This window comes from Felis catus, chromosome F2 (assembly GCF_018350175.1).
Source record: "Felis catus isolate Fca126 chromosome F2, F.catus_Fca126_mat1.0, whole genome shotgun sequence".
NCBI lineage: Eukaryota > Metazoa > Chordata > Mammalia > Carnivora > Felidae > Felis > Felis catus.
Genome location: NC_058385.1, coordinates 1402354 through 1426017, shown reverse-complemented (window position 1 = coordinate 1426017; position 23664 = coordinate 1402354). Strand labels below are relative to the sequence as shown.

General features: G+C 42.4%; 1 pseudogene; it reads right to left on the bottom strand.

Annotated features, from left to right (window-relative positions):
• Positions 1 to 22411: 22411 nt before the first annotated feature.
• Positions 22412 to 22951, bottom strand: LOC101090329 (annotated as a pseudogene).
• Between the last annotated feature and the right edge of the window lie 713 nt (positions 22952 to 23664).

Below are 23664 nucleotides of genomic sequence, written 5' to 3'. Positions count from 1 at the left end.
CAGCCCCTGCAGCAAGGGGGTCCACACTGCTTCGATCCACACTGAAGTCTATTCACATGATGCCCTCATGGCCGTGTGCGTGTGCGCACACACGTGGATGTGTAAGCGTACATCGTGTGTATGTACATGCATTTGTTAGCAAGGGATACTGAAATTACTTATCCTAAGCATCTGTGATCCATATTTTCCTCACAAAATCATGCTAAATATGCAAACAGTGAGTAAAAGAAAAATCATGAGTTAAGAGTCGCTCAGAGGTGGTAAGTCCAAATGTATGGCTCCTGGTTGCCTTGACGGCTTCAGGTCTTGGTCTTGGGACTGGTCGTTTCCCGTGGCCAATAACACACTGGTGCCGGCCTGGCAAGGAGCCTACCACCTGGAACCAAGAGGGGTGAGCAGAAAGAAGCATATGAGAAAGAATGAAGATGGAAGTTGGATGCTTTCAGGACTGCTCTGTGTGTGTTGGAAATATTCAGAAGTGGGTGGGGCGACTCGCACAGCTAACGGGGACTGTCCTGTCCTAGCAGAACCACTTGTTCATGGAGCAGGGTGGAGCCCAGACCTAGAGGCTGGCACTGCTGGCTTACCCGCCAGCATCCTGTCTTGTGAGGCCACGGCACTGGAGATGCTTCTCACACCGGCCAGGGAAAGACTAGCAGGGCAGGAAGCGTTCACGTGGTGGTCCGGCTGTCGCTCCACACCTTGGTGGCAGGTACAGCAGCCATTTCACCATGCCTGAGGCTCTGTAGGGGGGGAGGTTGGGAGGGCTACCTGGAGGGGCTGGCCTCTGTGGGGAGCCTGAGAGGCAGCCCAGTCAGCTCGAGCCGGTGGACATCCTGACCTGAGCCCTATGGACAGGATTTTGTTCCTCTCCGCCTGTTGTCTGAGGGAGCAGGCACGTTCCAGATGGTTCTCTCGCAGGGTGTCCAGTGCCTGATTTGGGACCCCTGGAATAGCTGAGGGCTGGGAGCATGACACCCGCCACGTGGCCTCTCCACGTGGCTAGCTTAGGCTTCCTCAGTGTGTGATCTTAGTTTCTATGGCTGCCACCCTCCCCCCACAGGATGTTTTGAGAGAAAGAAAGGAAAAACGGCCAGCCTTACAGGCCAGGTCCAAGGCATAACGTTCCTGCAAAAGTAGTCAGAAAGGTTACAGGTCATCCATAGTTCAAAAAAGTAAGAGAATGGCCACCGACTTTTTTTGGGGAGAGAAAAGCATCCAAGGAGGGAGGGAAGGGAGGCAGCCATGGTGAGACAAGTGACCACGCGTGGAGGCCCAACATCTAGAAGCCCGAGTCCACCCAAGTGTCCTCTCAATGACTCGTCTCTGCGCGTCACACGCTTGGAGCTCATCTTGCCTCAACTCTTGAAGAGGCACATCAGTGGACCACTGTTTTCCTCTTATTCCAAGCAGCCGCTGCTTTCCAGCCCATGGATGGTCAAAGTGAACTCTATTAATTATGAACCCTATTAACTATGGTGCTTTTGCAGATATGAGCAATTATCCACCTAATAGAAACTATAGACTGCTCACTCAGCAGTTTTTAATGCTCTGTAAAAACACGACTCCATGATTCCTTTCCTCACTATTGGCTGACCCCTAAGTCAGCTGCGCAGTGCTGACTCCCGCATCGGGAAAGGTAACAGTGATCGCTTACACCGTTTGTTAGGCATTGCAGCCAATGACTCAGGGCTTTGCTGGTTTTCTCCTTTGCTTCTCACCACATTCCTATTGTCCCTCCTTTACAGGCGATGAAACAGAAACTCGTAGCACTAAAGTCACTTGTCCAAAGTTATGTGTTCCTCTGTATTAGAGCCAAGGCTTGCATCCATACTCCTGACCTCTACATGTGGAGTCCCCCGGGGCATGTGAAAGGATAGTGTTGTCTGTGTCTAGGGGGTGACTAAGAAGCCCAGTGTAGACAAACAGCCTCTACCTCAGCAATGTCAGTATGTCTCCACTGCCAGCTTATGGCCACCACTGTCTTCTCTGCCCCTGGGTCTGCCTTACTCACTGCCCCAGTGCAGTGGTGCCTGGCTTCCTCCAAGCTTCCAGAATGTCCCTGACCCACTTCCTCTGGCCCCAGCTGGTAGTGGTGGGGGGAGGGTGAGAGCACAGCCCCTCACTGCAGCAGCTGCCTTGTGCTGGGTCGGTTGCTGCCAGCTGAACCACAAGATGGGCTCCGTCCCTGGATTCAGTGGCTGGTGACCCCATTGACAGATTCAGAGTGCTCGAAGGACTCACTATCTGCAGAGGCAACCGGGGAGACTGGGCCTGAGGCCAACTGCTATAGTGCTTGGATGGCACCTAGCCTAGTACAAGTCTCCCATTCACAGAATAAACCTATTTCCCAAAGGTGGCTTTGCAAAAGTTAAACAAGTACATTTCCCCAGGAGCAGCGAAGGAATGAAAACGGTTCACCAAGAGCCATGAAAGCCTGACCTTTGCCACTACCTGTGCTTGGGCACGGTGCTGAGGAAACTATTCAGTGCTGCTCTTCAACAATGAGCCAACTAGCTCATTGGATTGGAAGGTACTCCTGGTTTAAAAAAGAGGGGACGGGGCTGCCAAAATGTTAAGAAAGTGTCATCCACAAATCACGAAGACCAGAAATATAACCATCTGGGAAAAAATTCTCTGCAAATGTTCTAAGCCGGTTTGTCAACTGAGAGGAAAGGAGGACACTGCCCCCACTGCCCACCCCCACCCCACACCAGGAATGAGCCTGGTGCAGGAGCCAAAGCCAAAGGAGAAAGGATCATTTGGAAATCCAGGTGAACCAATGAGGCAGCTGGCTTTGTTGACTCAAAGTAACAAAATGAGAGGAAATGGCCCACCTTGCCCTGTTTCCTCAGGTCTTCCCATTTGGATGTGGCCAATGTGAACAATTGCTTGGGTGAGTGAAACAGAAGCCGTGTTCTTTGCCAGTGAAACAAGAGTGATCTGAGGACTGGCACCCAGTGTCCATCATTTAGGAAATAAAAATTTTACAAAAGGTAACTTTCAAAATGGTAGCTTCAATTGTAGACAAGCTGGTCAAAACTCTGGGGCCTCTAGACTAGTTGATCTACAAGCCCAGACCAATACCAAAGATGAGAAGTAGCTTCTCATCTCCAAAGCTCCAACCTCTCTTTGGAGGTTGATCCCCAAAGACTGAAGACATTTTTGTCAATTTCAGTGATTACACATCTCAGCCATGTAATACATGGCCCCAGACTCACAGCACTCAGATGTGTTTGCATCACCTTTGTGCCCTGTGTCTCTGCATCCCCTCCCAGTAGCGTGGAAAGGCATCCTTTCGGCGTGGGTGCTTGCCTGGTTACCCACAGCCTAGAGGCTGCCCACCAAGGACTCCTGGACTCAGCTCCAGCAGTACCTGCTCAGCAGGGTCTGAGCAGCAAAGGGCTCTGTCTTGGGCTCCCACACACAAGGCCCCACAACATCTCTGGCAAAGACCATCCTGGTTTAACTCTGAGATACGCAACAGAGAGCCAAAGGCCATTCAGCAAACAGAAAACGAAACAAACTCTCCCGAGCTGGCATTTAATACATGTGTTAAGTGCCAGTGAATTACTTCAAGCTGAAAATCAATCTGTTTTCTTCACCAAGTGTTTTTCAATGGCTACCAAATTGCTTCTTACCCTGTGTGTGTGAGCATGCGTTGTATGTGTCCCCTCACAAACTAATGCTAACAACACACACTACAAACTCAACCAGATGTGTGGTTCCATCTCCCGCAGTGGGGATCGTAAAAGCCACTAACGAGCCCACAAGGCTTCCCATCTTGGAGGCCACCTTCCTGTGGACTGGCCTGGGATGCACCCCCAGAAGTGCCTCTCCTGGAAGAAAAGCCAACTGACTCTTGCATGTGAAGATCTCCCTCTTTCTACTGCTCTCAACCCCGTACACTTTAAGGAATGTGGAAATGATTGCTTTGGTTTTGGTGTATTATGTTGGGGAATTTGTTTACATTTCTTACTGGATCCAGACAAATCACGTGTGATCATTTGAAATAAATTAGGTAAAACTACTGGAACACAGCACTTTCTAAGTGGTGGAAGTCAGGATCGAATGAAGGAAACTCCCCCCGACAATGGTCTTTGAAGACACATCAACGCAACTCGGCCACTCGCAGGAAGGAAGGCACCTCTTCCAGAGAGAAACAGCTTCTACCGGGAGCCCCCACCGGGACCTCTGGCCAGAGCTAGGTTAACTCACAGTCCCTGTTTACACAGACACCACGTTGTTGTATGTTTTCTCCAAAAGCATCATCTCAGTTTCAACAAAATTTGAGAATTCCACTTCGTCAGATGTGGAGTACACGGCTTTCACTACCAACCTCTGACCCTCGGCGGGATCAGGCTCGACAACCTTCTCCAGCCCTTCCCCATGTGCACGGCTTTCAACTGGGCTATCTAACTGTGCCAGTGAAGCATACAAACCAGTCTTCTGAAACAAGGAGGAATCAGTCACCAAGGCTGAAGGCTTCGAGGCAGAATGTGAAAGCTACATTTCACAGAAGAGGACACTGAAGCCCCACAAGGTTGTCATGGCCCCCAAATCACACAGCTAATGCTCATTGTCAATCCTGTGTGCTTTCCCCTCTGCCAAGAGCAAGGGAAAACTCTAGGACCAATCTTTTCCCGGTGCTGCCTGATAACGCTGTCACTTCCCTGACACATATTTAAAGGAAAATGAACATCCTTTGGTGGCAAAATGGATTCTTTCTGCTTCGGACATGTCAACTAGAGGTTGACTGCCCAGTTCTTATTTACTTTCCATTTTGCTACAAATTCTCATCACGGAACCAGAGAAGGAAGTCATGAATAGGACCAAACATGAGGCAGAACTCCTGTGGGCATCACCTGCTGGCCACTGCACACCTGCTGATCGGAGGTCTGGTCTCACATGATAAAAACCAAACATCTACAACATTTTCAAGAAAAATATACAACTTGGTGTTAACAGTGAATTCTTACCACAGGAACTTTGAGTGTGTTTTTAAAAGGAATAACAGTTGTTTCCTCACAACCAGAAAGTGTTTATGTCCAGAACTGCTGTTTCGCATGCAAGCCCAGCCCAGACGTCGGCGTAGGCCCTGGAACAGCCGTTCCTCTCCAAGGGCTGGTCTTGCCGAGAGGAGAAACTGCTGGTTTGCTCCACGCTGGCAGCTCAAATCCCATCTGTAAGTGCTAAGAGTTTAATCAGACAATGGAATGACAACACTGGACTGGCTACAGGTCACATTTTCCAAATTCTAACAGCTTCAGGCACATATTGCACAGTGGAGCCAGGATTGGAAGCCCGGTTCTCCCCAGACTCTAGTCTGGGTTGGGGGCTTCTGTGGTGAATGCTGGTCCCTCTTACCCTAAAGTGAGACCACCCCAGAGAAGCTTCATGTACCCTGCTTTCTCTCCACATCGCCACCTAACGCACTAACATACACCTACATACTACAACACGTATCTGTTTGTTTACTTTTAATCAGTCCCCCACATTCCCTGGCTAGAATCGAAGCTCCACAGGGACAGAAGCTTCGCGTCTTTTCCTCCCTACCATTTCCCAGAGCCTAGAACAGTCTCTGGCGTGCAGGAAGCACTTGATAGACATTCGTTAAATGGATGAGTAAATGAATGGTTTTTAGATCCTTCATGAAAAAAGTAGACTCTTGGCACTTTTGCCACAAAGGATCTCCAGGCAGGTTTAGACATACATGAGCAAGTTGGACTTAATTTATCGTTATGATCACTAAAATGCATTGTGTGCCCACTCTGTGCCAGGCAGTTCTAAGTGTTGTAAATGTATGATTTCATTGAATTGCCGTAGCATTACTTTAAGACGGGCACCACTATTAATTCTGCCCCACAGATGAAGAAACTGTAGCACATCACCCAGGGTCATCTAGCTAATGAATCAGGAGCCAGGATGCAAACCTCAGCAATCTCTCCAAATTCTTGATTATAGGAAATATTGGATATGAAATTGCCTTGTGCAGTGGGTTCTCAGAGGACATTGCCACTGGGCTTGGGGACCTCTCTGATGGGCATTTTCTGTAGGCCTCCAGACTGGGGAGGTGTGTCCACAGGTGTGGGCCTATGTGGCGAGTGTTGGCTCTACTGCTCAGGATGCTGCTCAGATGCTCATATCCCGGGCCTGATGGACTGTTCACGTCAAGCTGGTGAAGTGCCCCAGCCCCAGTTCCAGGTGCCCATCCCACCTCTGCAGGGAGATGCCCTCAGACACTTGGGAGGAGGGGCTGTCCATCATCATCCAGACTGTGGGGCCTCGCAGCCCCTGCCTTGGTCCAAGCTCCCAGCATGCAGGTGCCCACGCACCCCCACGGCAGCCCTTTTCCAGACTAGAACACTGACTTTTAACAAGAGCTGATGTAAAAGTTGAAATCGTTGAGTCGCAGCAGGAATGGGAAACAAAGAGCTCCATCCTTCTCTGTTTGCGCTTTTCTCCACTTCCCATCACAGCCCTTTGCAGCTCTCCTGAGGATGATGGGCTGACGTAACCGACATAGCTCAAGGTACATTGCACACAGTGGGCACTTGCTAAATACAAGTGGGTTTGACCATAAATGGTTTACCATGTTCACAGTCATACTCTCTTCCATTTTACTTGGCTTTGGGAAGCAGCTTCGCACACCCTGTGAGACAGCGTTCCTGGGTGGGATGTGAACCCAGAATCAGCCGATTTCTCTCAACTTGCCATTGTCTCCTGCTTAATCTTGACTTTAAGCAAACGTTCATGTGCTTAGTGGACATTTGGGTTCTATTTATACACTTGATTCAATTTTTTGTTGGGATGTTGGTCTAATTCTCTGTACCTTTTGGATCAAAAATCTGTTTGGTTTATGCATTGCAAATATTTTCTCCCAGACTTTGACTTTTCATTTCATCTTTTGATGTACAAAAGGTTTCTTTCATTTTTCCTGTCATAAAATTTACCAGTCTTTTCTTTTACAGTCCTTTATTTATGTGTCTTAAAAATATGACCCTGCTCTGAAGTCATAACGATGTTCATCCATTATTTTCTTTTAGAAATTGTAAACTGACTTTTGAGAATAGTATGGAGCAGGAATTTAAATTTCTCATTTTTATAACCAATTCTTCTAGTACCACGTTTTATTTGTAATGCCCCTGTTTTATGTATCAAGTTCTCTTTTCCGTATACATCTTTTTCTGAACGCTGTAGTCTTACCCACCAATTTGTCTGCATCTCTCCATAGTGTCTTCATTATAAAGCTCAATGACAAATCTTAATATCTGGCAGTGAGTCCTTCCATTTTGCTCTCTTGCTTTAAAATTATCTTGTCTATTTTTTCAGCAAGCTATTGCTTCATAGCAAACCATCCTCAAACTCAGACAGCTAAGGCAATAAGCATTTATTTCATTTTCCAAATCCGTGAGTTAGCTATTTAGGCAGCCCTCAACTGGATGGTTTTTCTGCTCTAGACTGGGGTCGCTCACATATCTGGCAGCTGGCTAGGGCAAAAACGGTGACCAACTAAGTCACATGTCTCTCATCACCCAGTTGGTCAGCCCCAATGTATGTTCACACAGGGGCAGGTAAGCAAGAGAGTAAATACAACACACACACCTAAGGTCATACTCTACTGGGCAAAGCCAGTCAGGAGGCCAGCCCAGATTCAAAGGCTGGGGAAAGGGATGCTTCCTGGTGTGAGGAGTTCCCAGCTGACATTGTAAAGGGCATGGAGGAAGAGGGATGAGGATTGAGGTCATGTGGGAAATCAACCAACTGCAGCTTCATTGAATCTCTACTCTTTCATGTAAATTTTAGAAGCTGATTTTTAAGATCACAACGATAAACCCTGTTGGGATCTATCGCTGTGTGCTTAATCTATTATTGCAATTTTTCATAAAGTATCCCTTACATTTCATTTTTAAGTGTTTCTAAGTGAGGTATAAGAATATAATGAATTACTGTGTATTGATCTTACATCCATCGACCCTGCTTAACTATTATTAATTCTAATAAGTCAACCATAGATTTTCTTGGGGGTGCGTGTGTGTTTGTGAATCTACTCTAGATTTTTGCTTTGTGTTATATAAAACATCTCAAAGATAAAACACTCCATTTTATGCTGGTAACAACTTATCTCAATTGCCTATAAATGCTCCACCCTTTTACTCCTCCTCTTTTACATTTTTTTTCTTTGAAAGAGAGAGAGAGGAGAGAGAGAGGTGACAAAGGAGAGGGGCAGAAGGAGAGAGAGGATATTAAACAGGCTCCACGCTCCGTGCAAAGCCCAGTGTGGGGCTCAATCCTGTGACCCTGGGAAGTCAAGAGTAGGATGCTCAACCAACTGAGCCACCCAGGCACCCCATCTTGTTTATATTTTTGATGTCACACTTCGCCTCTTTTTTATGCTGTGAATTCATCGACAAATTATAATAGCCATAGTTATTTTTATGCTTTCTTTAACCTTCATACAACAGTTAAGTGGTTAACATGCCATTCTGATATAGTTACAGTTTTTCAGTTCCATCCGCTTATTACTTTTACCAGAATGTTGTATACTTTCATGTTTTTATGTCACTGATTAACACATTTCCATTTCATCTTAAAGAGCTGCTTCCAGCATTTCTTGCAAGGCAGGTCTGGTGGTGGTGAACTCCCTCAGCCTTTGTTTGTTTAGATAAACCTTCAGTTCTCCTTCATATATGAAGGAGAACCTTACCAGAAAAGTATTCTCGGCTGGTAATTTTCATGTTTCAACACTTCAAATAAATTATTCCATTCTCTCCTGGCCTGTAGAGTTTCTGCCAAGAAATCTAGCAATAGCCTAATGGGAGTTCCTTCATAAGTTTCTTCCTTTTGCCCCCAGCTGCCTTTAAGACTTTTTTCTTGTCACTGATTTTTAAGTTTCATTATAATGTGTCTTTTTACCTTGAGATACTAGGGTGATCTATTTGCTTCATGGACTTGTCTGTCCAAGTCCCTCTCCAGGTTTGGAAAATTTTCAAATACTATTTTTTTAAATAAACTTTCTGCCCCCTTCTCTCTCTCTCTCTCTCTCTCTCTCTCTCTTTCTCTCTCTCTCTCCTCTCTCTCTCTTTTCTCCTTCTGCTATATCAATTATTGTATTTGCCTTTCTGATCAAATCTTATAGCTTTCGTAAGGGCTTCTTCACTTCTTTAAGTCTAAAATTTCTATCTTCTTCCGAATTATTTCTCTATTCCTATCCTCCAAGTCATTTTATCTTTCCTTAATTTGTTCTGCCCTTCTACTGATGCTCTGTAATACATTCTTTGTCTCCTTCACTGAATTCTTCAGCTCCAGAATTTCTTTGGTTCCATTTTGTCATCTCATTCTCTTCAGTAAAGAACTTTTCTGTTCATTAATTATATCCTGAGTTCATTGAATTGCCTTTCTGAGTCTTCTTGTAGCTTGTTGAATTTTTTCCTAATAGCTATTTTGAATTTTTTATCACTTGGATCACAATATTCCATGCCCTAGAGTTTGGTTGCTAAAGAATTATTTTCTTTTTGTGATACTGTATTCCCTTGGTTTTCCATAGTGTTTGACAACATGTGCTTCTACTTTTGCATTTGAAGTAGCAGATACTTTTCCTTTAGCCTCTACTACAAAGCTGTAATCATCAAGGCAGCATGGTATTGGCACAAAAACAGACACAGAGACCAATGGAATAGAATAGAAACCCCAGAATTAGACCCACAAAACTATGGCCAACTAATCTTTGACAAAGCAGGAAAGAAAAAGCAGGGCAATGGAAAAAAGACAGTCTCTTTAATAAATGGTTCTGGGAGAACTGGACAGCAACAGGCAGAAGAATGAAACTAGACCACTTTCTTACACCATTCACAAAAATAAACTCAAAATGGACAAAAGACCTGAATGTGAGAGAGGAAACCATCAAAACCCTAGAGGAGAAAACAGGAAAAAACCTCCCTGACCTCAGCCGCAACAATGTCTTACTTGACACATCCCTAAAGGCAAGGGAATTAAAAGCAAAAATGAGCTACTGGGAACTCATGAAGATAAAAAGCTTCTGCACAGCAAAGGAAACAATCAACAAAATTAAAAGGCAACCAACGGAATGGGAAAAGATATTTGCAAATGACATATCAGACAAAGGGCTGGTATCCAAAATCTATAAAGAATTCACCAAACTCCACACCCGAAAAACAAATAACCCAGTGAAGAAATGGGCAGAAAACATGAATAGACACTTCTCTAAAGAAGACATCCAGATGGCCAACAGGCACATGAAAAGAGGCTCAACGTCGCTCCTCATCAGGGAAATATAAATCAAAACCACACTCAGATATCACCTCACGCCAGTCAGAGTGGCTAAAATGAACAAACCAGGAGACTCTAGATGCTGGCGAGGATGCAGAGAAACGGGAACCCTCTTGCACTGTTGGTGGGAATGCAAACTGGTGCAGTCCCTCTGGAAAACAGTGTGGAGGTGCCTCAAAAAATTAAAAATAGATCTACCCTATGACCCAGCAGTAGCACTGCTAGGAATTCACCCAAGGGAGTGCTGATGCATAGGGGCATTTGTACCCCAATGTTTAAAGCAGCACGTTCAACAATAGCCAAATTATGGAAAGAGCTTAAATGTCCATCAACTGATGAATGGATAAAGAAATTGTGGTTTATGTATACAATAGAATACTACTTGGCCATGAGAAAGAATGAAATCTGGCCTTTTGTAGCAATGCAGGTGGAACTGGAGAGTGTTACGCTAAGTGAAATAAGTCATACAGAGAAAGACAGATACCATATGTTTTCACTCTTATGTGGATCCTGAGAAACTTAAAAGAAGACCATGGGGGAGGGGAAGGAAAAAAAAAAAAGAGAAGGAAGGAGCCAAACCATAACAGACTCTTAAAAACTGAGAATAAACTGAGGGTTCATGGGGAGTGGGAGGGAGGGGAAAGTGGGTGATGGGCATTGAGGAGGGCACCTGTTGGGATGAGCCCTGCGTGTTGTATGGAAACCAACTTGACAATAAATTTCATATAAAAAAAAAAGAATTTATGTGTACTTTGTTTCTTAGAGTTCAACAGGCTGGCAATTAGAAAACTTTCTTTTGTATTCCAGAAGGTGGCACTATCGCTCAAGTTTGTGGTTTCTCCTAAGGGAGCTGGCTCTCCCAGATGAATTTAGAGGCCTACACAAGGAGCTGGCAATAGAGTGGGGCAGGGCTGGGGGGAGGGGGGGTTGAAGGTGTGGACCTAGCAGCAACTCTGGCTTTGGGAGATGCCCATGGGCCCAATAGGGGATCCTCCAGTAGAGCACTCCCAGAGGTCCATGTGTGGACCTCCTGCTGAAATCTCATACAAACAGTAGGAAATGATTTCCTCTGAGGCCCTTTGATATTCTGTCTGCCTTCTCCTCTTTCCTCTCCCTTTCTGCAGTCAGATGTCCCTCCTCAGGAATTCAGGTGCTGTTGGAGACACACAGGTCCCTCCAGCTGCAACCTGTACAACTGGCTAGCCACGGGGTCATTCACCACTCTCACTTTCCACCTCCCCTCCTGGAGAGATCACTTCTTTTTTTTTTTCTTAAGTTTATTTATTTATTTTTAGAGGGGGGAGGGGCAGAGAGAGAGGGAGAAAGAGAATCCCAAGCAGGCTCCACACTGTCAGCACAGAGCCCAACTTGGAGCTCAATCTCAAGAACCATAAGATCATGACCTGAGCTGAAATTAAGAGTCAGACAGGTAATAACTGGGTCACCCAGGCACCCCTGGACAAGTAAGTCCAGCACCTGGCCGTGCTGCTCTGAAGGGGAGCCAGCCCAGTGAGCTCCTCCGTCTCCTCTGCCTCAAAACTCACCTCTATCCTGCTCTGACTCCAGATTCCCTTGTTAGGCAGTCTGGACCTCACAGCTGTCTAGAGGCCATGGGTATCTGCCCACTTTTATACTCTCTAGGCTCCCTTTTCCCCCATAGCGGCAAGTGGGGATAGGGCAGGCTCACCAACTCCCTGGGATCCAAGGCCCCCACGGAGCCCTATCTGCCTGCTTTCAGATGCATAGGTGAGAAAGACTCCCAGATGCCCTGGTATACTCTGCAGAGGTACTGTTTCCTTGGGGATGTCCCATTCATTGTACTTCAAAAGAGAGAGACCAAAGAAATGCCCCACACTGCCATGATGCTGATGTCATTCCTCTAGTCTCTCACTTTCAACCTATGTGTGTCCTTAAATCTAAAACGAATCTCTTGTATAGTATAGTTGGACCATGGTTTTTTAATCCATTCTGCCAATCTTTCCTTTTTGGTTGAAGAGTTTAGTCCACTTAAATTTAAAGTAGTTATTTAAAAAAAAAAAAAAGGACTTACTTCTGTCATTTTACTATTTTTTCTATATGTCTCATATCATTTTTTGTCCCCCACTTCCTCCATTTTTGCCTTCTGGGTTTAGTTGATTTTTTGTAGTGATATGTTTCGATCTTTTCTCACTTCCTTTTGTGTATATTTTATATATATTTTGTTTGCAGTTACCATGGGGATTACATATAATATCCTAAAGTTATGACAATCAAATTTGAATTCACATCAATTTTTTTAATGTTTATTTATTTATTTTTTGAGAGAGAGTGTGAGTAGGGGAGGGGCAAAGAGAGGGAGAGAGAGAATCCCAAGCAGGCTCTGCACTGTCAGCACAGAGCCCCATGTGGAGCTCAGTCTCACAAACAGTGAGATCATAAACTGAAGCCAAATCAAGAGTCAGACGCTCAACTGACTGAGCCACCCAGATGCCCCAGAATTCATATCAATTTAATGTCAATCACATACAAAAACTCTACTCCTATACAGTTTCACATTATTGGTGTCACAAAATGCATCTTTACACATTGTGTGCACAATTAACACAGATTATTAATTATTTTATGTATTTGTCTTTTAAATCTCATAGAAAATAAAAGGTGGAGTTGTAATTTACAATTACAATAATATTTATTATTCAGATCTGCCATGTATCTACCTACAGCAGAGACCTTTTTATCTTCATGTGACCGTTGACCGGCAAGCATACTTGCATTTCAAACTGAGTGCCTCCTTTTAGCATTTCTTGTAGGCCTGGCCTAGTTGCAGTAATGCGCCCCAGCTTTTGTTTATCTGGAATATCTTAATTTCTCTCTCATTTCTGAAGTATAGTTTTATCGCATATGAGAATTCTTGGTCGACAGTTTTTAACACTCTAAATATATCATCCCATTGCCCCTGACCTCCAAAGTTTCTGCTGAGAAATAGACTGCTAATTTTATGCAGGACACATTATACATGATGACTCAGTTTTTTTCGCACTGCTTTCAATACTCTCTTTTTGTCCTTGCATTTCAGACAGTCTGGTTATAATGTACCTCCGTGTGGGTCTCTTTGAACTTCTATTACTTAGAATTATTGAGCTTCTTTTATTTGTAGATTCATGTATTTCATTACATTTGGGGAGTTTGACCATTATCTCTTCAAATAATCTCTGTCTTTTTCTCACTCTCTTTTTTGAGACTCCCATAATGCCAACATCAGTCAGCTTAATGGTACCTTAGATTCTATTCACTTTATTTTTTTTCTCTTCCTCATACTCAGTAATTTTAGTGTCTTATCTTCAAGTTCACTGATTTTTCTGCCTGCTAAAATCTCCTGTTGAACTCCTCTAGCGATTTTTTTTTAATTTCTTTTTTGATGTTTTATTTATTTTTTGAGAGAGAGAGCTTGAGCGAGGGAGGGGCAGAGAGAGGAGGACAGAGGGTCTGAAGCAGGCCTCGTGCTGACAGGCTGACAGCAGCAAGCTCAATGCGGGGCTTAAACCCATGTACTGTGAGATCAAGACCTGAGCCAAAGTTGGATGTTCAACCAACTGAGCCACCCAGGCATCCCAGTTATAGTATTTTTTTACCTCCAGTATTTCTGTTTGGTTCTTTTTATAATTCTCTTTTTATAAATTCCCTTTGTTAATATTCTCATTTTGTTCATACATAATTTTCCTGATTTCTTTCAATCATTTGCTCGTGTTTTCCTTTAGGTCTTTGAGACACTTAAGACAGTTGTCTTAAAGTCTTTGTCCAGTAAGTCTAATTTTGGCTTCTTCACAGTTTCTGTCCATTTCTTTGAATGTGACATGTTTTCCTGTTTCTTTGTATGCCTTGTGATTTATTTCTTGAAAATTGAGTCTTTGAATATAATTGTCCTCCTCCAAGGGTTGTTTGTGATTGTTAAAAACTATATTAGCCCATTAGTTTTGAGACTTTTCCAAACTATTGTAGCAAAGAGCAGTCCTTGTCCCATGTGATCATTGAAGTCTCTGTCCTTTTAGCTGTGCTCAGCTAGTGTTGTGACAAAGACTTCCCTGAATGTCAAGAGCTCTCTCAGTCTTTGACAGTTGGTTCTGTCATGAGGAACCTCTTCAACACTTAGGCTGCTTTGAGCATAAGAATTGGCCCAAGGTGGGGTGCCTGGGTGGCTCAGTCAGTTAAGCGTCTGACTCTTGATTTCAGCTAAAGCCATGCTCTCATGGTTTGTGGGATCAAGCCCCCCATCAGGTTCTTTGCTGACAGCCCTGCTTGAGAGTCTCTCTCTCTCCCTTTCTCTCTGTCCCTCCCCTGCTCTCTCTCTCTCTCTCTCTCTTTCTCAAAATAAATAAATAAACATTTTTTAAAGATTAACCCAAGATGAAAGTTTAAAGTCTTTTTGTGTCTTTTCTGAGTCTGTGTCTTACCTAAGCATGCATTTGAATTTCTAGTTTTCCTTGTATACACAGCTCTTTTTAAATGCCTAATTTCTAGAGTCTCACCCTAGTCTCTCCTCCATGCCTTAAATTATGTATTGTATGTCTCTTCCTTGCCCCCATAATCTCTTGCCCTTAGAGTAAACCTGTGCATCTGTAGTCACCTTTTCATTATTAGGAGCACTGCCCACAGTTGTTCTCCTGAGTTCTGAGTTAGGCAAAACAGAGATGAGCACCTTGCATTAGTCTTTTGAATATCCCCCAAATAGTTTAGAAAAGACATACACAATAATTTGCTAATAAAGTCTGCTCTGTTCCCTCCAGTTTAAGGGAAGGAACCGGGAACTGGGCTGCTGCTGCTGCTTCAAAACCAAGACTGCCACCATGCTGGGGAAGGCTGTGTGTAGGAGTAGGTAAGAATGTCAAAAATTTGGAATATGGCTTTTTCTTGATTAGGGTTTGCCTGGTGGCTGTAAAAGTGGCTAAATTCCAGGGCTCTGACAAAGTTGGTTGAGAGAGTTTTCGTTTGTTTCAATATTTCTATGGGGGAATAAGAGTTTGGAGCTTCCTTGCTCACCATTTTGTTAATATCAGTCCTTCTCCCAATTCTTTTTAAATTTTACAGCTTTCATTCACATTTCTTAAACTTCTAGTGCGGTGATCTTTTGAAACTAAGTATAGAAATTTGCCAATTTATTTATATTATTTTAGTTTATTGGATTTTCATCACTCTAGCTTTCAGATGATATCATCCAACATGCTTTATATCCACACCAGCTTCCTGTCATCGACAATCCAATAAAACCTTTCATTGTTCTTCACTTCTCTATTTAAAGTTTTAAAAGATGGGGCACCTGGGTGACTCAGTTAAACATCCTACTTCGACTCAGGTCATGATCTCGGGGTTCGTGAGTTTGGGCCTCATGTTGGGTTCTGCACTGACAGCTCAGAGCCTGGACCCTGCTTCAAAGTCTGTGTCTCCCTCTCTCTCTGCCCCTCCCCTGCTCACACTCTGTCTCTCTAAAAATAAAGGTTAAAAATAAAATAAATAAAATAAAATGAAATGAAAAGAATAGCATAATCAGGGTACCTCAGTGGCTCGGTCAGTTGAGCAACTGACTCTTGATTTTGGTTCAGGTCATGGTCTCGCAATCATAGGAATGAGCACCGTGTTGGGCTCTGTGCTGAGCACAGAACCTGCTTAAGATTCATTCTCTCCCTCTTTCTGTGCCTTCCTTGCTCACATGCTCTTGCTCTCTTAATTAATCAATCAATCACAGTGTTCTCCCATCTCTCTCCATCCTCTTAATGTTCTCACCAGCATTTATCCAAGGATCAAAACCCTGTATTATAGCTACTTGGCTTTTAATAAATCATAAATTAAAGTTCCCAAGCCGTGAAATCTCCCCAGGGAGTGCATTTGACAGATGTCTTGCAGATGCTAGAAGCTTTAAAAGTCAAAGAAAATAATTACTGATGGCTTTTTAAGTGACATACACTCGTTCATTCCCCAAATTCTTTATGAGGAAGAATTTTGGTTCCCATTTAATGTTTTAAGTGGAATTTTATTTGTGGCAGTGAAAACCAGGAGACGGTTTATCAGAAAAAGCAAAGGCTTTCAAATAAAACAGACCAATATTCAAATATTGATGTTACCACTTACAAATTAAGCAAATTACTCAACTTCTATTAAACTCTGTTTCCTCATCTGAGAAAAATGGAGAAAGTAACAACTGCCTTGCAGGGATACCATGAACATTAAATAAAAGAGGACATATCAAATCCTAATACTGAGTAAAAGTTCCCTTCGTTAGGAAAAAAAAAAGAATATAACCTAGACTATCAACCTTTTCCCCAAAGCTACTAATTCTAACTAATGTATTAAAGAGGTTGGTTTATACTGCTTTCTCATTTCCATATGCTGTAACATCACATAAATGTGATGATGTGATATATCAGGCAGTTGTAGGGTGAATGTCTAAGGTATTTTTGGAAGATGGATGGGGAAACCCACTAGGAGGACATTTGCATGAAGGGTAAAGAAGTTTCCTAAGAAAGATTTCTTCATAAGGGAAGAGGGAATCAATAACTAAAGATGCGGCCCAATTTTAATGAGTACAAGTCAGAGGGTAAGGGTTTCTTTGAGTGTAGCAAAATGATATACCCTACTCAGGTTGTCCTCCGCCCAGCTCCCTGACTCTTAGAGAGAGAGGAATGAAATAAAAGACAAATAGAAATAAGAGCTATTTCACTTGATGACACCAAGGGCCCAGGTCAACTCTATTTTATACTTGAGTTTTAACAAACGAAATGCAAGTTAAGGAGAGAAATTCTGCCCCACTTTGTCACAATATAAGCCTGGCAGCTTAGGAACTAGACCTGAACAAGAGGGGCACCTGCACTGGATCCTGCCTATCACAAACACCAAACAATAAACTATAAAAAAACACAATGCCCAAAGGCACACCTTTCCCCTGATATCTGGTGCCTTTCTGGAGGGCATGACCCCTTCATGATGTGGCTCCACCAAGGCGTAGGCACACTTTTCTCCATCTCCTACCCATCACCCTCCACACAAAAGGTGGCTGTGTCCAAATGCTGGGAAGATTTTTGGGTTGTACTACTACCCACAGCTGGGTCCAGCACTGCCTTTGCATGCAGGGGGGAAATTAATAAGGAGAATGCTTAGGTATGATAAAGAACATATATTGAAAGTTCACTTTTCAATCCTTCATTAGCATAAATACAACATATTCTTGAATAGCAATCTCAGTTCCCAGGGGCACTCCATATTGCTGACGGTCCATTGCTCTTGCTTTTCTTCTCGTGCCCATTCGCGGTTCCTACGGGATCCACATATCAGCACAGTATCCACCATGGTGACTGAGAAACCACATGGTGACTGAGAAATATTTTGCAATATTAAATTTATATTACTCTTAAACCTATACATGTTGGTCTAGACATAAAGCACAATGTTAATTCTTTACATTGGCAACTACGTGGACACTGAGTTGTTTCATGTTTATAAAATATGTGAATATAATGAAAGTTAGATAAGATTTTTAAGTTAAATTTAAATTTTAGCTTTATTTCAATAATTTTGATTTGAAATTGGATATTCATTTTTTTCTGAAATTTGCATTTTATATCCTAACTTAAATTTTTCATATTTTGAAAGAAAACTAATTTTTCAAAAACATGAAAGTACTGTTAGTTTTCAAGAATTCACATTTGTTTTTATTTATATTTTTATAAAAAGATTTCCATTTTATAATTTAGATCATTACTGTCAGTTGAACACAAACTACATAAAAATCTTTATTACAACTATACAATTAGTGATTTTGCTAAGTTAAACAAGAAAAAATAAATTTTATGTGCTGAGTACATATTAATTGTGTATATTTTATTTTATTATCTATTACGACATCTACACAACACCCAGATGTGTGGAATAATAATTAAATACATCTTTGATATTTTGCTTCCAGTTATATAAAAATTGTGGCTTTACATATATTTTTATTTTGTCATTATGAAGACATTTATGAAGATAGAATGATAGGATATGTATATTTGTTAACTGTTTATTAGATTTATAACTTTAAATATTACACATGTCATATGTGAGCTACGATTGTTACAGCAGCCTGCATGCAGGAACCCAGAGACTCCTAAACCCCAAGACATCAGAGCTCACACAGCTCTGACAGTGACAGGAGAAATTTCTCTGAAAGCCAGGGCAGAAAATTGGAAAATCGCAGCCATCAGCTAGCTCAGAGAGTTGTACCCTAGTGCATGGGAGACAACCTCTAAGGATTCCCAAAAACAGCTGGGAGAAATAATGATAAGCTAGAGTGTGTCAATTGTGTGTGGAAATATACACAAGAAAATATTCTTGAGCTTCTCTGTGACTTATTTCTACCCAAAGACCATTTAGTCTGAAAAATCTTGATCTAGATAAAGAAACAGCAAAGTCCATCTCCTACCCCAAACTTCCAGAATAATGTGCTTTGCAAACATTTAGACATATCTTACTTCTGCTGTAATAAGCAACCTAGTATTCAGATAACCACAGAAAGAAACCCACTAAAACACCAACTCAGCTGAGCCACACAAACTGCAAGAAAGGAAGCTATAAACATAAGCCAGAAAAGGCAAAAAAAAAAATTACTAAAGCTCTTGGGGTCCTGGCAGTATATGCAACCAAATTACGTGTCAACACATCATCTTCATCATCTGGAAGGTGATTGGTCATTCCAAATACAAAGCAAACTCAGAGTAAACCCCTGAAAATTGTTTATGTAAGACCCAATAGCTGTGAGGGATAACAAAACAATCTGTTACAGGATGCCCAAGTAAAATCCAATGGTATCCAAAGCAAGACATCCTGTGGGTAGTGGACTGGCAAACATTCTCACCACAGCAAGGGATCTGTTGCTTTGATGGCAGCTCACAGGACAAAGGCAAAGCCAGGAAGGAAAAAGAGCACAGGGCTGTCTCCCTGTGTTCTTCTGCAGCTTGCTTTTTAGGAGCCTACAGCTTTTGAAGGCCATGCCATCACTCCACATTACTAATCACTGAAAATTCAGTCCCCCAGTTGTCCTTTAGCTCTTTTTGCTTTGCACACATTGATTTGATTTGTTTGGGGGAAAGTGTTCTAGATGACCTACGGTGACCAGGAAATATTGTGTGAAGTACAAAATGTTCTCCAGGAATCCATTTTTTTGTGAACAAGATGTTAAGTGCCGCTAAAATTGTCAGTAGACAAAAGTGAGAAGAGTGCACGTTGTGGCGTCCACAGTTCTCTCCTTCCTACAGACAGATGATGCCCTCAGAATTCTGACTGCTTCATTTTTTCCAGAGCATGGAAAACATGGGCAACTGCAAATAATTTGGTGATTGTAATTTTATGGACAAATGTTTTATCTTCACATCTGGGTGTTTAGTTTTCCTAATGAATTCAGAAAGTTGCCTTTTTATGACTTTTCTGACTTTGGAGCTAAGAGGGTTTTTTTTTTTTTTTTAATGTTTTAAGTAAACTCCACACCCAGTGAAGAGCTCAGTGTGGAGCTTGAACTCACAACCCTGAGATCAAGACCTGAGCTGAGATCAGGAGTTGGATGCCTAACCAACTGAGCCCCCCAGGTGCCCCGTATGATTTTTAAACAAATCCTTGAAGCTTAGCAACCATAGAGACCATTCACAGACTACTTTCATAGGATATTAGCTAAAATCTGAAGCTTAAAAGGGTGCTAAATTAATATGCAGAAATATGTAACAAGAAAGAAGGGAGAAAAGGATGAAAGGATGAAGGGAGGGACTGGAGAGAGTATAATCTGGGAGAAAGCAAATATTTCACAGGAATAAAAATTCTGTTAAATTGGAGTATAAAGTTACAGATGACAGAATCTGGCCGGTTTGGAGGTTTTCTTCCTAACCATTTGGAATAACAAAAGACTTGAGGAGGATAGAGACACAGTGGCAACAAAAAGTGGAGGAAAATGAAGCCACCATAATTCTTACAAACATTATTATTGTTGAGACCAGGATTTGATCAGTTTTTTTGTAAAGAGCTATACTGTAAATACGTGAGGCTTAAAGGCCATTCAGTCTCTGCTACAACTGCTCACAGAGAAAGCACCATAGATGGAACATAAACAAATGAGTATGGCTGTATACCAATAAAACTTTGATTTATAGACACTGAAATTATAATTTAACTTTCATGTATCACAAAATGGTTTTCTTCTTTCATTTTTTTAAACTTCAAAAGATGTTAGAATCATCAAATTGTAGAATCAATTAGGAATTGACATAGCCTGAAGGCCACACAAAAACAGGAAGTAGTGGCCAGATTTGGCCCAGAGGCTGTGGAAGTAAGGTCATTGATGAGACAGGACAGAACTTAACCACCCATTGTGTGGGAAAGAGGAAGAGGTGGGAATTTGGCTAGAGCAGTAACTAGATATGTCCCCCATAGCAAGAGTTTTGGCATGTTGGAGAGCTGACTGGGGAGCTGGGATCTAGCCAGGCCAATGTCAGCAGCTAAGAACCATCTTTGCTGAACAGATGGTAGCAGGTCTCCATGCAGTGGCAATATTTCTAGTAGGGCAGGTGTTAACAAGAAAAGCCATGGGTTTGACATGGGAGCTCTGAGACATAAGGGCTATAGACCTAGGGGTACACAGTGTGGGCAGGTGGAGGAGCTGACAAGGTGATCAGGGTGCAGTCCAGTGGGCTGGGCATCACAGAAGATTCCAGTCCCCGTGGGGAAAAAAAAAAGTGTCACTCAGTATTCAGGGAAGCAACTCTGTCATCAGGCAGGCTCAGAGGCATGCCTCACCTAGTACCCCATCCTAGTGATCTCTGAACAGGGCTTACGGCCACAAGACAAACCCTGTTCCCACACTGTGGCAGGTATAATGCTCCATATATTCTGCCAGGCATTTCCAGATCAAATCAAATACTAGATGAGACCGAGCATAAAATTGAGAAGGACAATGAAAGGCATAGACTGACAAGTGTAATTTGAGAGTGGATTCCAATATATACCAACAATTAGTAGAATCACTTATAAGAAAGATAGTTACCTTCAAGGATACTGGCCTCATACTAGCTTTCTGGATCCTTGGGCAACCTGAAGCTTTAAGCCTCTTCAGTATTGAGATAAACCATGCAAGCTGTTGGTTATAAGATCTCAAATCTGACAAGTCACTGCATCCTAACAATATCCAGGAAATACTCCACTCTCAAAGGAGGTATCTTCAGACTCCATTCTGCCTGGACATTCCCAAAAGCCACTAGAAGAGCAAGATGGGAGGGACCTAGAAACTTTAAACTTCTGCATGGATCTTCAGGTCCCTAAATGTGATGGAGGTAACATTAAAACAAGCCCTGTAAATGTCAGAGCCCAGGGTGACTTGGAGTCTTATCTAGACCTCAAAGATAGAAACTATTAGCCTCAAATAACTAACAGAATTTTCTAATACACAATTTACTGAGCATACTGCCAATTGATTCATCAGCTTGAGTTTCCCTCACTTTGGAGGGGAAAATATTGAGCCATGTAAACACCATTTTAGCAGACACAAGTTGCTGGTCAGCCCTAAGATACAGTTTTTACAGAATAAAGAGTTGCAGACATTTATTAAGAAGAAAGCAGTCAAAACAAATGAAGATGGAGAATTGGTACAGTAGCAAATTACAGAAAAGTGAACAAGTATAATGTCAGAAGTAGAAACAAAGAAAACTGGAGATCTAGCGGAGGAATTGTATCCAGAAGCAGGTGTTTCTTTAAGTAATAGATAAAGTTCAAAATGATAAGATAAAGGCCAAAAGAAAGAACATCCAAAATGGAAGATTTTTAAAATAGTAGTGCAAACTTAGAAATCTAAACCAACTGTGGAAAAAGAAAACTGTTTTGTTGAATAACAAAAAACTTTCTTCCCCAAAATTAAAACTAAAATTACCTTATGATCCAGTGATTCCCACTTGGGTATAAATCCAAAAGAACTCAAAACAGTATCTCAAGGAGATATTTGCACACCTATGTTCATCACAGCATTGCTCACCGCTTCCAAGAGATGGTGGAAGCAACCCAAATGTCCTTTTACAGATTGATAAGGAAAATGTGGTGTGTGCATGCAATATCATTCAGCCTTAAAAAGGAAGGAAATTCTCACTTTTTTTTTAATGGGAGAAGGAACTAATGCAATAGCTAGTCTTTACTGGAAAGAAGAAACTTTACAGAACATTTTGAGTAAGTTAGAGCAGAAGGTCAGTGGGCCAACTGGTGGGGCACCAGCTTGTAATGGGTTCCACAGTGAGGGCATGACTGAGACTTGCCTTTGTGCAGCCAAAACCAGATGACTGCACTACTGTCCTCTTCACAGATGCGGTCCATTGCTCACTTATTGGTAATAGATGGGACTAAATTAGGGTCTTCCTTGGTGCCTGAAGCTGCCATTGGGCCTAGTATATTATATGGGTCCAGTCCCTTCCATGCAGCCATCATGACCTCCCTCTCCAGCCCAGTCATCTGCTGGTCTTCAGTAGATACACCACCTCCAGATGCCATGGAGTGCACTGCGGCAACTTCATTGGGACCACAGGCCCTAAGGGCTGGCACAGCCAGTGCTCCAACTCCACAAAGTAAACTTGAAGCCATGATGTCCACTACAAACAGTGACACTTCCCAAAATTCTCACTTTTGGTACAACGTGAGGAAACCTTGAAGACATTATGCTAAGTGAAAAGACACAAAAGGACAATTACTGTATGATTCCATTTATATGAGGTATCTAAAGTTGCTAATTCAGGGGCGCCTACATGGCTCTATCCATTAAGCATCCAACTTCGGCTCAGGTCACGATCTGGCAGTTCGTGGGTTTGAGCCTCCCATCGGGCTCTGCGCTGACAGCTCAGAGCCTGGAGCCTGCTTCAGATTCTGTGTCTCCCTCCCTCTCTGCCCCTCCCCCACTCACGCTCTGTCTCTCTCTCTCTCTCTCTCAAAAATGAAAAACGTTAAACAAAATTAAAGTTGCTAATTCATAGGAACAAGAAGTAGAAAAGTGATAGCCAAGGTTGTGGCGAGGGGGGTGAGTGTTTAATGGATTTAGAGCTTCAGTGTTGCAAGATGAAAACGTTCTAGAGATCTGTTGCACAGTTATGTGAATATACTTAGCACTACTGAACAATACACTTCAAAATGATTCAGATGGTAAATTTAATGTTATGAGTTCTTCACCACAGTAAAAAAATCTGTAAGACATAAAATTATTTCTTAAATGTGAATACAAAACCTAAAATTAATAAAAAGCATTATTAGTTGTAATAAAAATAGAATTTAAAAAGTTCAAGCCAAACCAAAACAAAACAAAAAAAAGTCTGGAACTGAATAACCCAAGGGAAACCCCAAAAGTACTGGGTC